Here is a 10,378-nt window from a genome sequence, read left to right on the forward strand (position 1 = left end):
AAAAAAATTATGTATCCATATTATGATTTGTATGTTTATTGTTTAGCAAAGCTCTTTAAATTATAAAACATTCTGTTATATGTTCTTTTTGTTTACTTGAGATTTTTAATTATTCAAATGTATTTGGATTTACTCTTCTGCATAGCACCATATAGAAAGATCTATAGCATCTTTTCCCAAAGGGAAGACTGAGTGTTTCAACACTATGTGATGAGTAGTTGTCGTATCTCTACTGATATTATTTATTTTTTATGATTGACTGCTGCCGGAGAGAGCTTCCAGGAACTTACGTGTGCTAAACATGTTCTCTACTGCTAATCTGTCCCTGCAGCCCTCACTTCTGATTTTAAATTCCATCGTTGTCATAGCTGCATTTTTTGTTTCCATGTCTCTGTTTTGCGCTCATTTTATCATAGTAAAGTGTGTAGATCGTGTGCCAATATCCTGTTATAAGTTATTCTAGTTAATAATGAGGTTTGATCTATCATCTCTGTAATATTAAATTCTTTCAATATTGAAACTTTTCTTGATTGTCCCCTGTTGGATCTCTTTGTTGCATCTTAATCAAATCTTCCTTTATCTTCAATAAAGAGCTTTTTTCCCCTGTAATTCCATACATTTTGCTCAATTCTAGTCAGGTTTCTATGTAGGAATTTTATGTATTTTAATGCTATTATGAAGTTCTACTGTATATATAATTTTTGTCTCATTGGTTATTCAAGGTTTCTAGATCCATTATTTAGTTTCTGAACTGAGCAAGCCCAGGCCCACACTCCCATGTGGCTGGTATCAGGGCCTTTCCACACTCACCTCACTGGAGCCATTACTCAAGGCAAATGACACATCCTTCCCAGGTCATATTAGCCTGCAGTTGTTTTAATACCTGAATCAATACAGAAGTCTATATATTTAGACTGCTACTAAGCTGCATAACTGTATGAAAGTAAGCAAGGAAGAAATAGTTTCCGTAGACCCTTTGTTCAAATTGTACTTGTAAACTACAATTAGCACAACAGGAAATAGGAGCTAAAAAGAGAGATCTTCCTAAAAACTTCACTGTCTCCTGGTACTTTTTTGTTTCCAACCTCACCTTACAATTATGCCTATATAGTCAGCAGTTTTGCAACTGTATTCTTAAAGACTATTTTAGTATCATACAATACACTCCTTAAGTGGACAAAGAAGGAGTGTTACAAGACAAAAGGTATTTCTCACACTATTACCAGGGCCATATCTACTATCGTTTGAAAGGTACTACTGAAGACCAGTAGAGAAGATATTTCCATTACTTTTGAGGTGTTGAAACCACCCATAATAGGATATCTGCCCATTATTAATCTGCAGAGATTGTAATGGGGAGCCTGATGCTTTCATTGACTTTGCTGCCATTCATTTAGTTTATTATGAAAGGATTCATACTATTTTTTAAAATTGAATTGAATTCAATTTTTTTTATTTTTTTGGTGGAACTGGAGATTGAACTCAGGCCCTTGCGCTTGCCAGGCAAGCACTTATTCTATGAGCAATCTCCCTGGCCCCTAGATTCACACTATTTTACAGCGAACAATTTTGTTTCAAATTTGTGGCAGCACTATGGCAGATGGGGAAACCACTCCCTTCCTTCGGATTGAATTTGAGCAAAACCCAAATGTCAATCGTCCTTCCACGGTTCTAAGAGAAACAGAAATAAAATAAGACCTCAGAAATTTCTATAACTCTAGGCCAGAGCATATTAGATCTCCTGGCATAATCCTTCAGCAGTGCTTGAGTTGGGGTGCACCTCCTCCAAAATCTGAGATTGGTTAGCCTGAGTGTTGTGCTCTTTTTTTGTTCCTGACATTCCCTGTCACTTTTGCATTCATGCCACATTTTTTAGACTCAGAACTTCCCTGAGCACATCTTCCCATGATCTTCAATAAATGCAGCTGCTTTACATTTACCACAGGGGCAGGCTTTGCAATTCTTTGCTCATCATAGACAACAGCCGCAAATCTATCTGTTGGACCCATCCCACAATATCCTATTTGTATAGTGAAATAGGCCAATGCCGACAACAAAATTGTATAATATCCATATAATTCTAAATAAATATGTTTTCTATGAATTTGCTTTAAACATAGAATTTTGATTGCTTAGATCAGAAAGGCTAGTTGATCTTAAGCAATTGGTTAGCATATTTTCTGACCTTATTTAAGTGTTCAGATAGTAATTTCCTTATGCACATGAACTACAGTAATAAATTTGTTCATGAATGTTTCTGTTCATGTACAATTTAGTTTGGGAACTGATATGTTCAGCAAAATTTTGCTTCTTTTCACCCAAATATTTCATCAGTGTTGAACAAGAACATGAGTATCTTCCCTAGAATTGTGGAGTGAGTTAAGCTTGTCAATGGAGGTACCACTGTAATTGGACATCTTCTCCTAAAGTGCAGCAAACAATATAATGCTACATCCCGTAGGTCTTTGATGCAATATAGTCTGTCGCTTACCTTTTTCTCAGGTTCACTATGTTAGAGTTTCCCTTACACAATAGAATAATTATGTAATATAATAATTATTATTTCATTTTAATATTTATTTTAAAGAGAATAGGAAAAAACAGATATTAGAATTAATACACAATTTCAAAAAAATTCAAGAAGACAGGTATTCAACAGTGAATGTTCTATTGCACATTGTTGTCTTCAATGTAGTTCCTCAGATTACCAGATAGATATAAGCATGTAAAGTTGGTAAAAATAAAAATTTTAAGCATTAACTGCTACCTTCAAAAAATGGATGGAAATGAGTAGTACAATCATTTAGCTATCCTGTGTATATATGTACATGGCACATGTATAAACATCATATTACCTCCCTAGTGTAAGACCTGAAAGAGGATATAAAATTTGAAAGGTATTTGAGCCATAGCCCAGGCCCAGCATGTGAATGAGACTGCCTGGGGCCTGCCAGATCCTCATATGAGCCAGAGCCCAGGCCTGGAATGTGAATGGAACTTCATCCATCAGACAGGGCCAGTGTGGAACTCTGGAGCAGAACTCCCTGCAGAGAGGCTAAAGGCAAGACCCACCCAGCTAATCCAGGAGCAGAACATCTTGTAAGAGTAGCACAGCAGGTTCACATCCAAGGGCTGCAGCAGTAAGAAGTAGAGCACAGCAGTCAGACCCAAGCCACGCCCACCTGGATGAGTTTGAACTTGGTAGATCAGGACCTGGTGCTAAGCAAGTAACTCTACCAATGCTCTACACCAAAGGTCAAAAGATAGTGCTATACAAAATGACAAAGAGAAGGAGAAAAATGCATTCTCAGCCCTGAGCCCACCTTTAACAAGTGCAAGACAATAGCATAGAAGAAATTGGAAATCACACACTTGAAATCTCTGAAATAATAGTGTCTGAAGTAAAGAAACAACTACAGAAAGGTACAGAAGAAATCAGATCAGAAATAATTTCTGAAGCTGGTGAGATGGCTCAGTGGTCTAAAGCACCTACTTAGAACAAGCTTTAGCAAAACCCAGGGACCACAGTTCGATCCCCCAGCACCACATGCCAGCCAGCCCGCCCCCTGGTGGGCTGTCACACACACACACACACACACACACACACACACACACACACACACACACACACACACACACACACACACAAATAAAAAAATAAAATAAATAAATAAATAAATAAAAAGAAATAATTTCTGAAGTAAAAAAAGAAATGATAACTATAATGAAAGAAATATTAAGTGCTTCTAAAGAAGACAGTGATGAAAAATAGAGCAGAATATAAAAATGATGGAATCCTTGAATGAGCAATATAGGAAAGAAATAGAATGCATGAAGCAGATTCAAAGTGATATACAGGAGATTAAAACCTCAATCACCAGCTGGCAAAACCATTTGAATGAAAGTGAAAATAGACTTTCAGACCTTAAAGACACTGTTGCAGCTAGTGAAAAGGTAAGAAAAGATCTCTTTAAAAACAACTGGGATGCAGGAAATAATTCAACATCTGCAAGACAATGCAAAGATGAACAATGTAAGACTAATAGGCATCAATGAGAAAGAAGGAGTCAATACAAATGATATAAGAAGAATACAGACACAAGTAAATAGCAGAAAACTTCCCAAATATGGGGAAACAATCTGACATTCAGGTAACTGAAGCATATAGAACTCTAAATAACATCAACCCCATTAAAACCAGACATATAGTAATCAAGATCCAAGAAATTCAGCACAGGAACAGTATACTAAAAGCTGCTAGAGAAAAGAAACAGACCACATTTAAAGGACAACACATCAGAATAATGGCAGATTTCTCTTCACAAACCGCCAAGTCAAGAAGAGCATGGAGCAGAGTACTACAAGTCTTGTAAGAAAACAAATTCCAGCCCAGACTGCTATGCCCTGCAAAACTCTCTTTCAAGTATAATGGAGAAGTGAAATACTTCCATGACAAAGAACAGCTAAAGAATTTCATGCTGATAAAGCCAACCCTACACAGACTACTAAAAGATACTCTGGAGAGGGATGAAAATGACCACAACTCCATTAATGAAAATGGAAAGAACCAACTAATTATGGAAAAAAATTAAACACAGGAGAAAAAGAGGTATAAACAGCAGTCTTTCAATTATTCTTTTGCATACAGCAGCAAAATATTTCCATCAGCATACTCTACAAATGGACTTCTCCTGCACCCTATGGGTCATGATTCTGTCTGGTCTACAGGGGGGAAATCAAGGATAGCAATAGCTCAGTCTCCTAAGTGACACCTGGCCACCAGTAAGCATCATGGACTCTGATCACATCCACCACGTGCTAGAACTCTGTGTGATATCCTATCCCCAAACTATTAGAAGTGCTGGCCATATATTTGCCATTCTAGTATTTATGTTATGTTTTATTCTTAGGAGTTCTTTACTATCCTGAAAACTTTTTCTTAGTTGATATTTTTGTATATATTAACCTAATCAAATACTATGTGAGTACTCTGAATTGATATATTTTCTCCTAGAAACTTTAAAAATTACGTTTCTATTTTCCATTGACTTTATATTACGTCTTCCTTGTCTTCTGCACACACACACAGAAACACAGACACAGACACAGACACAGACACACACACACACACATATATGTATAATATGTATATAACCTGATGTAAGATTGATACTGTTTTGTGGAAATCTTCAATGATCTTTTAAATGGGTTCATCTAATATGATTATATTTTACATGTTCCTGTATAACTACCATTTTGAGAGGTCTTTATTCCTTATCCAGGACCATACAGAAACTTCTCTTGCCTTCTGGATTATGATCTTCATTACTTTCTATATGCTACACCTGGAGGTATTAGAATATTACAAGTTTGTATAACTGGATATTTTTTCCAGTCCTTTGAACTAATTAGTCTAGTTTCTTATCCGCTTGCTCCTTTTTTTTTCTAATGTGGAATAAGATGCTACTTAACTTTGTTCTTTCATAGCTAATAGTTTTTTATGTATATTCTTTAATAATTTTTTTTCTTTACAATTAATTTAGAGAATTTCATTTTTGTGTATTTTGGTATAATTTTATCCATATTTCTTGTGCAAAAGGTTGGTTTTTCTTGGAAATTTGATGCTGTAATTTCAACTAAACTCAGAAACTTTAAGTCTTTAAATGTTTATTGCCTACCCCTTCCTACTTTGAGAATTCTAATTATAGGAATATAAGTTTCTTGATTTTGGCACAGAGTGCACTATTATATGACTGTTCTGTAAAAAAATAAATAAAGTCTGAAAGGTACAATAGATGTAGTAAAAGGAAAGTGACTGAGCCAAGGAATAAACAGTTGGGATGAGGGAAAGGAGAAAAGAAAAGACATCATTATTAAAGGCTTCCATCATCTCTGCTGTAAAAACACCCAGGCCAGCACAGCGCCCATAAGCTATTCAGTGTCCACGGTGCTCAGGATCACTAACTATGAAATAAAGGAATTGACCTAATTTATTCAATGATCCTGTTCAACTCTCATATGCCAATTTCATAATTTAAGCACTAAATTTTTTGAGCTAGTAAGTAAGTACTCTAGAAACCCTGACAACCTAGTGAGGATTATTAGAAGTATAAAGAAAATAAAACTGAAGTACTCTGGAGAACACACAGCTGGAAAAACACTTTCCTGATCTGATCACTACCACAGAGGAAAGGATGCACTTATGACTATCAGAAACATCACTGAAATTGCACTACGGTAAACAGACCTTTAAAAAGAAAAATTATACAATCAAACTCAGGTAAAACCTTTAACCATCCCTGAAACAAGAAGGATCTCATAAATCTACCAGGACATTGCATCTGCTTTATTGCAAGAAGGCTGGAACTTCTAGCTATTTTTAAAGAGAAAACAACATGCCCACAGAGGTCTACCAGCATAAAAAATTCTAGTGGCAACCGCACAAAATAATATAGGCTTTTCAGTAGCAGATTTAGCACATCTATGTGAGATGTTGCCCCCTCATTCTCTACAGATGGTGACACAGAATTTGAAAACCCAGAGAAAGAAGAGGTCTTAGATAACTCTGAGTTGAGTCCTATATAAGTTCACTTTATGTTGCTCTGATAAGATACACAAGGCTTATAAAGAAATAATTTTATTCACTTGTAATTTTAGGGGTTCATTATAGTACAGACCTAAAATGTACTCCCACATTCTCAGTTGTTCAGAGACAGAGATTTTGGAAGGTGATTGAGTCATGAAGGCTTTGACTTCATTGGTGGTTTATTCCAGTGATAAGATCATAACTCGATGACATTACTGGGAAGTGACAGACATCTAAGAGGTAGTGCCTGCTTGTGAGCAACGGCCATCCATGGGGGCGGGACATAGGGAGCTATGTTGGGTCCCTAACGCCTTCCTCTGTGGCTCTTTTTTCCTCTCAGCTTCTGGGTTGCCCTGAAGTGAGCAGCTTTCCTTCACCTGTTCTTGCACAACAGCCCCTACGGAATGTTTTCTGAAACACTTAGCCTGAGCAAATCATCCCTTGTTGAATTTAGCTTTCTCAGGTATTTTTGTCTCAATGATAAAATACTAGTTAACACAAGGTTTGAAGGTGTGGTGCCGGTGCCAGCTTGGAGCTGGTAAAGGCCCTGTGGTAGCATAATGGTGGGAGCTCATGCAGAACAGGTCACAGGGCAAGACTGGAAGTGAGAGACTGGGGAGAGACCACGTTTGCTGTCCTTCTGAAACCAGTTTTTGTGGGAAAATAAGTAGTCTATCCCAGAATACTTACTGCTATGGTTTGTGTCTGGGTGTCCATGTCTCTACCTCCCTTCCCCAGCCCAAAGCCTACTTCAGGTATGGGGGGTCATCTTCTCAGAGATGGCTGAATCTAGAGTGTGTGATTGATTTATTGTTCAGTGTTAGGGCTAAGGCTGTTCATTTCACATTTGTGTTTAGGGTGGGTAGCCTGCATGCAGTACAAGGAACAGAGGCTCATCCCCTTTTGTCTCTCTTGTTGCTGTTGCTGTCTTCCAACATGAACTATTGACCCACTTCCATGAGCCACCCTGTCTTGGAGCAGCCTGATTTTGGACTGAAACCTCTACAAACTGGGAGCTAAATTAACCTTTCCCCTTTTAACGTTCACATCAGGTATTTTGTCTCAGCAATGAGAAAATAGCTAAGACTTCCTTGTCTTCATCTCTTATGAAAGCAGTGATCCATGACCTAATTATTTCAATTATCTGCCTGTCTTAAAAGATTCACCACCTCAAAACCACTGTACTGCAGACCAAACTTCCAGCATCTGGACCTTTGGGGGACCTTCAAACTTGATCTAAACCACAGTAAGCCCCTTTTTTAATTAATGGCAAATTAGAATCCTATAGGACTAAAATACCTCACCAAGGTTATACAACTGAACAGTTAGGGAAACAAGGAAATAACGCTAGAAAAGCAAGTTACAGCCAATGATTTGCAGTGCAAATTATTTTTTCTCTACATTTTATAGAAAAACTAAACTAAGCAGATGTTCAGTGAGAAAAGAACAAGCATGCTAATATTCCCTGCTGGGGATACTTGTACTGCTTTTGAACAAGTCCTTTGTCATCAACTGATACAGTTGTATTCGGCAGATAATATTAACTACAAGCAGTACTTTTTTGTACCTCTGTTATGTGGGAGATTGTAAGTAAACAGGTCTTTAGGATTCCAAAGAGATGACAGGTCAACACTCACTGTCTAGTCTGTGTAATGAATCACAAGAGGGTGAACACTGCTTTTTAACTGGGTAAGTAGCAACAGGTAGATAAGGGCCATATCACATGCCACCTATTTGTAAAATGGGTCAGTCAAAAATACCTTGGAGAAATGTAATTAAAAAAAGAGACTCATGTCTAGTTGGCTCATATTATTATTAAACCTTAATGTTTTAGGAGTTATGTATATTGTATCTAAAACATATCTCTTTTAAATGAGTAAATAGTGATGAAATTCAAATGTTAGGTCTATAACAGGCCTGAACTGAATGCCTGAATCTGATATTTCCTGGTTTATTTCATAGGTTATTAAGCTACCTTATGTCTTTATTCTCTTTTGGGATAATAAGCTCATTCATTTAGTCATTCATTCAGTACTAGCTCTATCTTGTGTAAAGGTGCAACACAGTGAGGATTTTTTTAAATAAGCACAATATATGCAGTAACGTAGAAAAAGAAATAGCAAAATAAAATACTTGAAGAAATTACCGGATATCCCCGGCTCTCGAAACTTGGAGGTGCGCGGTCCCCCCGCTTCCGTGCCGCTGTCGCTGGGGCTCCAGGAGGGCTGGTAGATGGGCGACTGGCAGAGCCTGGGGGCGGTTCACACTGCGGGAGGCTGGCATGTCCCGGCTGTGGGTGATCTCCGGGTCGGCCACGGTGTGGACAGGGCTCCTGAGCAAGGGCGGCCGCAAGGAGACCAACATGAAAGAGGTGGGGTCGCTGCGGGCAGCAGCGCCGGATGAAGAAAGTAGGGTAGTTCATCCACCAAGACTCCACCAACTTGCTGCCTCTGGACGGCCTCAAGAAGCTGGTTTCATCTAAGGATACGAAGCGCCTTGTGGAAACCAACCTGTCTAAGCTATGAAGCAGTCGTGTTCTTTGGGCCTCCAAGACCAACCAACTCAATCAGGCTAAGTCTGGAGGACTAAAGAAGTCTGAGGATGATGATATGATTTTAATTTCTTGCCAGTGTGCTGGAAAGGATTTGAAAACCTTAATTGATACAGAATGTCAGTATAATCTTATATCCTCAGCCTGTGTGGACAGATTGGAACTCAAGGAGCATGTTAAATCTCACAAGCATGAAGGAGAAAAGCTTTCTGTGCCCTGGCATCTCAAAGTAGTGGGTCAGATTGAGCATCTTGTGATGACCCTGGATCCTTCTGCCTGCACTGCCCAGCAGCTGTGGTTGAGAACAATGAGAAAAACTAGTCTCTTGGTCTTCAGACTCTCCAATCCTTCAAGTGTATCATAAATATGGATAAGCGCCGGCTGATCATGGAGAAGACTGATGAAGAAGAGATCCATTTTGTGGAGACCATTTCTTGGAGTGAAGACAACACTTCAGAAGCATAACTGCAGCCTGCAGGAGATGTGCACGTGTGCACACATCAGGTTGACAGATTGAGAAAACTGAGTTTGAACCAAATGCAGAAGCAGCTTATTGTGGACCAAGTCCCTCCTTACAATACCTGTTCCAGGGGTTCCTTGCCTCATAGACCTGTCTAGGCTGTAGTTTGTGCTTAGAGATCTTGTCTGGTTACAGCCATTGTTTTTCCCTCCTACGGTCACTTTATTTAATGGACCCTTTTTGACACTGCCAGGTCTCTCTTATGGCCTTTTTCTCTGCTTGTTTCAAGAATTTTCTTTTATTAGTCAAGCATAGGGGCTGCCAGGTTCTATTTCTTCATAGATATACCTGCTTCTTTTCCTATACTTAAATATATAATAGGAACCTGATTCAGCTGTTTCAAAAAGGTGTAGGAAATCTATGTCTTAGAGTTAGAATCTCTGCTAATTAATTCATTGATTTCCTAGGTATGAACTGATCTGACAACACCCAGAAAGGTCACCCAGTCCAAACACTTCACAAAGGTCCAGATAGGCAAGTGAATTGTTTAAACTTCTGTATTAAGTCAGTGACAGGAAGGCCCTAAAACTCAAACCTGATTTCCATGCCAAGGCTCCGGTGCTGCCTCACCTGTTTTCAAGCCTTAACAGGAGGGCAGTAGGGTGAGACTGTGTGAAAAGGGCAGAATACTGCAAGAATGTGTTTTTTTTTTCAAAATTTTATTGATAAACAGCAATGAGACAGTTTCAAATGAAATCGGAAGTACAGTTTCAACAAATAA

The 10,378-nt window shown here is 38.4% G+C and overlaps 1 pseudogene; it reads left to right on the top strand.

Annotated features, from left to right (window-relative positions):
• Positions 1-8,867: 8,867 nt before the first annotated feature.
• On the top strand, positions 8,868-9,602 carry LOC101589580 (annotated as a pseudogene).
• The last annotated feature ends 776 nt before the right edge of the window (positions 9,603-10,378 follow it).

Source organism: Octodon degus, unplaced genomic scaffold (assembly GCF_000260255.1).
Source record: "Octodon degus isolate 3935 unplaced genomic scaffold, OctDeg1.0 scaffold00003, whole genome shotgun sequence".
Taxonomy (NCBI): Eukaryota; Metazoa; Chordata; class Mammalia; order Rodentia; family Octodontidae; genus Octodon; species Octodon degus.